The 6,654-nt window shown below is 40.0% G+C and overlaps 1 non-coding gene across 1 annotated transcript; it reads right to left on the bottom strand.

The window, feature by feature from the left end:
* Positions 1-5,932: 5,932 nt before the first annotated feature.
* TRNAT-UGU (transfer RNA threonine (anticodon UGU)) lies at positions 5,933-6,005 on the bottom strand. Its single transcript has one exon. It is a non-coding gene; the product is annotated as a tRNA-Thr (tRNA).
* Positions 6,006-6,654: the final 649 nt, after the last annotated feature.

Below are 6,654 nucleotides of genomic sequence, written 5' to 3'. Positions count from 1 at the left end.
GATGCTCGAAGGTAGCGTCGTCGCGTGTCGGTGCCTGTCTTATCACCGGCCGCGCTGCCGCCGTGTCTACTTTTGCGGAACTCCACATGCGCGTAGTCACCATGCATGTTTGCGAGTGAACTTCGCATTCTTCTACTCCCCGAAACGTGCTCATTTTGGATCGTACCAATTGCTATGTCATCTAGTGTATGTTAAAACGACGATGGTATTTGATCACCGGCGAAGAAATAAATCGTTATGAACTTCGGCGGTCATGAAGCTAGTCTAACGCTGCAGTTTTTTACAGAGCGAAAACGGCTACGAAAGTGGGGCGGTCCCGGAGATGGGCGCTTGAAAGCGCCAGCTGTAGCGACAACACGTGGGAGTGGCACGCTGTGCACGCGCCAAGCTTTTCAGAACTTACTGGCTTTCGAACGAGAGGCCCATGCGCGCGTTCGTGGCCTAATGGTTAGAGCACCGGGCTCGACAGCCGACGTTCAATGCCACCCCATCGATCACACATTATTTTCTTTTTATGAAAAAGAGGTGAAAGAAGAAGCTACCTGCCGCAAAGTGACAGGAATGAGGTCGGAACGCTTCGCATTAAATTTTTGGAATGTCTTCATATGCGAGTCTTAATTATTGTATACTGGACTCAACGGCTACACAACAATATAACTACAAAAATCAACACAAATTACCCAATAAATTGTTTATTGAGAACACTCAGCGGTAATAGTGTTGTGCAAGTGTTGAGCGAACTCAATTGCTTTTGAAATTTTGTTGAAGTCCGTTGTTCAAACAATTCCCCAACAATATATCAATGGTTAATCAACAGTCATTTTTGTACGGGGTGACCGCCATGATGCCGTCGTCGTCATACAGTCGTCATCCTGCGTTCGTTTCACAGCGTCGCCGCAATGCCATACAGTATTTCCTTTGTCGTCATTCTTAGTATGACATCTGACTCTGGCATGACTTTGTCGTCGCACAGTCGTCGTCATAACATTGCCATGCCACCATCGTCACACTAGCGTTTTACCCATAGTCATATTTTCGGTAACTTCATCCTATTGTCTCCATACCGCCAACGTCATGCCGCCTTCGCCGATTCATTCGTCATTCCAGCTTTGTCATCTGTTCATCGTCATACCGCCGTCGTCTCGCCATCGTCGCCATTCCTTTGTCTTCAAGGGGTCCTCCTCTTGCCATCCTCATTATGCCACTAAAATTTAAAAATTATCTCGTTGTTGTCATTCCGTCGTCGTTATACCACTATAATTTAAAAATCATCATCTCATTGTTGTTATATCATTTTTGTCGTTTCATTGACACAACCCCTTCGTCTATCTCACCATCGCCGCTGCGCCGCGGTCATCCAGTCGTCGTCATCTCACCAGGCATATGGGTGAACTTGACAAGTCAGTGCGATAGTGAAGTGCGATGATAGTGGAGTATGTAACATATAGCTTGTCCAATCGACAAAAGTCTCAGAAAGACCTCTGCAGACGGCAAAAGAAATGTTTCTTCAGAAATATGTCTCAGTGTATAGCTCAATTGCGAATCGCATTGTCGTCGACAGTCATTGCGAGATGAGTTCTGCCGCGATTTCTTATTACCATATTTGAAACGCCAATGGTAATCTAAATTTGGCTTGCGCTGACCCATGGCTGTGACAAATTATAAAAGCAAGCTGTGAGATCGAGAGAAAGAACATATGTATCTTGGTATTTTTTATCTGAACAAATTCACAAGCCTAGGAATTTTCACAATTCTCTTATTCTGATACGTCACCGCAAGGGCCCACCGCCATAGCATGCTAAGCTACTTATTAAAAAAAATATTGCGAAAACAGAAAAAGTGGCACGATGCATATTCAATGTTCATTCTCTCTTTATGATATCCTGGGGATATATATTTCTGAAGTGGCACTAGTCCGTATTTTTTTTGCTAAGTGCGCAAGTTTCCTTTATGCTCAGCTCCCACTCCAAAAGCGCAACATGTACCTTAATTCGAATAATGAACAATGTAGAGAATATCTCATTAGATACTCCAACGTCGTGATTTCTCGCACATGTCTTTTTCACGTCTTCAAGAAGTGCGTCTAGAAAGACAAAATTGTGTCACATGTAACAGGAGAACGTATTGAAAAGAGGAAAAAAGGGTTTCAGGGTTGTTGCGAAGACCGCAATGCTTTCCGCAACCATGCAAAGGTAGATTTGTGTTTCCAGCCGGATTCTTCGTGCGATCTCCACTGAAGTTTCAAAATATTTGATTGGATTATCTAACAGGGAGTAGTATACTTATGAAATAGCTATTTTAGTGGCGTGTTTTCCAAAGCAATACACGCGTTAACCTGCGTCATGGGGCATTCTTAGCATTCGCAGTTGATTTTCATTTATACCATGGTGCAGTAGCGATGCTGCTAAACCTGAAAACAAAATCTACTTTTGGTCCTGACAGTTCGCCTAATATTCTTTTTCGTGATTGCGCCGAATTTATTGAGAAATTTCTTGTGATTTTGCTTCGATGTTCATTACTAACCGCGAGGATACCTTATGAATGAAAGACAGCACAAGATGCCCCGTCTATAAGAAAAGGTGACCGTTTGATAAAAAAGTATCGCCCAACAATCTTAAGATATTTTTTTGAATATTACTGCAACATGTTATAGCCAAACGCATAATGAAATTAATTGCGGAAAACGTCTTACTTTTAACCTTACAACGGGCATTTAGAAGACATTTTTGTATTGAGAACCAAATGTTCACGGTAGTTCATTCATTTATAGCATGCATTTGTAATAACGGACAAACTGACTAAATATTTTGAGACTTTAGCAATGCCTTTGACAAACTTATTAAAGAATATTGCTCAATGACCTCCTAAATACTGAACCTCGTCACATTTTGGTCGCTTGGTTTTCTGATTACCTACATAACAGAACGTAGTTTGTTTCAGTTGATGGTTATAATTCCCGCCCTTTTCCTATGACATCAGGTGTGCCCCAAGAAAGTATTCTGGAACCCATGCTGTTTCAGTTATATGTAATTGACATTTCCACTGTAATTACTCCTGGAGTTCAGATTAGGTTATTTGCTTATAATTTTGCTACATTTTGCTAAATCAGAAGTATACATGAGCATGTTCAGTTGAATTTTATCTGTGGTAATGTACTTAGATGGTGCACAGATTTTGGCGCGACAATTGATGAAGGTAAAATTTCTTATCCTGGCGTGATGCTTAAGAAAACGTCACTTCAATATACTAATAATGTGGCATCTTTTCCTTTCGACTACTAGTATCTAGGAGAGACAATCACTAATGACCTCTCTAGGAATCAGCACATTGATAACATTTGATCATCGGCCTTCCCCAAACTTTGTTAAATAAAACAAACTTCAAAAGTATCCTCCTAAGGTCGAACTTCTTGTCGATTTTGCATTCATGCCACTGAAGCTTGAATATTGTTCTATAGTTTGGGATTCTTAAACTAAACTTCACATTAAAAAGTTAGAAAGGATTAAGCGAAAGGCTGTAAGGTTTGTGTATTCTAAATTGAGGCACGCTGATCCAATTCTGAGCTCATGAACGCTAACGACATTGAACAATTTCAATCAAGACAAAAAACTTTCGTTTGGACTTCTGATACCTTTTCATCACATGCAGCTTCTTTCCGCATTGTCTACAAGACCTACGCGACATTACTAAACAGACTTTCTCACCCGTTACTTTGCTAGAATTAATATTCCTTTTTCCACGTTCTGCATCCGAATGGAATGCCATGCCCGAACCTTAAACCGCACTGTATGAGTAGATGAACATGTTTTTTGGGCTCTTTCCTGAGATGCTGTCTTGTTTTCTTTGTTTGTAATACAAATATATCGTAAGTTCGATTGACTGCCCTGCTTGGACCAGATCGGTTGGCAGTATGGAATAAATAAATAAACAATATAATAAATAAATAAATAAGCAAATAAATAAATAAATAAATAAATAAATATAAATAAATGAGTAAAAAAAAGGTGTTAATATGTTGTACACTAAACAAAGGCAGTGTGGAGTATTTTGTAAGTGCATTTTTTAAGCAATACGTTGTCGTTGCTTGTTGTGATAGGCATCCTTCAATCTCGAAACGTAAGAGGTTTAAAATATGTGAAGAAAATACTCGCAGAGCATAACCTTTCTTTCGGAGAGCGACTGTAGCATTAACCTGTACATTTCAAGCTTTCAAATTTTATCAAACCTATGTGAAGGTTTTGGCAACATCTGTTTTTTTGGTCGTCCTATTATATACAGGTGCCCAGAAAAGCTGCCCCGACTTACCGGCTATGGAGGCTGTCTGTATGCTTCCATTAGTGGACCGTATCCTAGATGTTGTCAATATGAGCGGGTATGCTAATGGCCGCAAGAAGTACTGCACTTTCCGAACCCACTTTAATAACAAATTTCAAGACACTTTATCATTTGTGAATAAATGTTTAGTGAATTGGCAGCAGAAATATATTTCAGTGTATGCATCTTACTGTCTTCTAAACTCCCAATACTTACGTTGCTGTGTTTTCCATAATGTACAGATAACTCGCGGTACATAATAAAGCCTCACTTAGCTTTGCCTTCTTTAACGCTTTTCGTGGCATTGACCAGATATGCGTAGTGATGTGCACGGTTCTGTTATCACGGCTTTTAGTTCTGGAACCAATTTTTCATGCACTATTTAAGCTTGCAACCACGAACCTATGCTCTCTGTACAGAAACTCGAAATCACGAAGGCAAGGCCTGCATATCCTAGTGGCGTCATTTGGTAGCCGTGCTTAATGAAGATTCTAGTCTGGAGTGACGCCAAGTGTCACATTAGTAACTAGTGCTCTGTTTTACTCAAAAAGCCTGTAACATTTTTACAGAATCCATGCTGATTCATACAGGAGATATGGGAATCCATAAAGGTCACATATTGCTTTAACGAGGATCTACTGTAGAATTACCATTGCACTCATATAGACACATATGAGTTATATAGACATATGACTCATATAGACTCATGAGAGACACATATGATCGCTTCTGTAAGCGGGGTGGTGCTTCATGGCTTTTATAGCTTTTTTAATATAAGATCGCCTGTGGCAGATTGTGAAATTCTAGTTCAAGAAGAATTACTGGGGAAAAACGACCTTGGGTACGCTGGGTTAGCCATAAAGCATAATTCTAGTAGATCAGCTGGATGATTCAGGGGCGGACATTACTTGCACGAGAAATGAAAACTCATTACGCTCTTTAAAAAAATTACTAAATACCTTCCTAATGATTCACGTTACGGCACATACTTCAGCTTATCTATTGTAGCCGGTAATTTTTCATGGCGGAGCTAGCTTAAGATATTTTCAGGGTGGCGCCAACATGATATATTCATTGCCCAACGATGCGATGGAATAGATGAGCCCATGAGTCAGCTTTGTGTTTACATTCATAAAAGAGCGCTTTCTCGAAGAGTATAGGTGATGCGAAAGTATGTGTTAATGTTCGTTTGATGGCACATATCTCGAAAGCCATGCCGTTAGAAAGATTTGTTTTAAGTGAATATGCTTTGCAAACTCAAAGGGTGCACTTATTAAACTGCATTATGTGCAGTAAACAAATTAGTTAAAAAAAGATAACTAGTGAATTTTTGTGAAGTATGGGCTCATTTATTTATGGGTCTCTGAATACTTCAGCTCGAGGACTATAATAAGGCTATCTCACACAGGCGATAAATTAAAATTCTGTAAAAATAAAGATAATCACCCCGTATACACGAAGAATGGGGTTAGCCGAGGGGCCTGATTTTTATGAATCCTATCATGAGAAGCCAAGAAACAAAGACACCAAGAAAAACATAGGGGAAATTACTTGTGCTTAGTAATTGAAATAAAGAATTGATCAATTAATGGCAATGAAAGTGGATGAAAAAACAACTTGCCGCAGGTGGGGAACGATCCCACGTCTTCGCATTACACGTGCGATGCTCTAACCGATTGAGGTACCGCGGCACCGCTACCGAATCGATTTTCTAGGGTATTTATGTGTTACTCCTAAAACTAGCCTTGGGAGTGTTAGCCAGCACCACCACTCAAAAAACTTAGTGGCGGATGTGTAACATCCTTTCTCATATAAGTCGCATAAAGCTCGATGCAGTATTTGCACAAAATATGGGGTCCACTAGAATATATCTATTTGAAAAGAATTAGAACCTGTCAAATAAGAGTTTGACCCTCTTTAATGCAATGTAAATGACTTGCTGGTAATATTTAAAATTTTTATGGTAGTTGTAAAATATCTGAACGTCCACATATTGGGAACAGCATGCGGTCTATGCATTTACATATGCATCACAGACACGTTTATAGATGGCACACGTGCACATGTGCACCTTACAGAGGCTGCTATGCACGTGTATCATGCCACTTCACCTATTCTCATGCACCACCGTAACATGCGTTGCTAGACATTCTACCTCAAGCTATAATAGCGGTGCTTGGCGAGCAGTTTTATCACTATGGTGCTTCATAAAATTAGGTTTCGCATTCTCTCTGGGTACGACATCTCTGTGCCAAAGCAAAATCGTCCTTGCCTAGGTCAAGTGTTCGCATGTAGAGTCTAGCAAATGTATCGTCTAATAAAGCTCTTTAAAAACTTTTG

This window comes from Dermacentor andersoni, chromosome 8, assembly GCF_023375885.2.
Source record: "Dermacentor andersoni chromosome 8, qqDerAnde1_hic_scaffold, whole genome shotgun sequence".
In the NCBI taxonomy this organism is placed as follows: Eukaryota; Metazoa; Arthropoda; class Arachnida; order Ixodida; family Ixodidae; genus Dermacentor; species Dermacentor andersoni.
The sequence above is the reverse complement of the archived record's forward strand: the minus strand, read 5'-3'. Positions and strand labels throughout refer to the sequence as shown.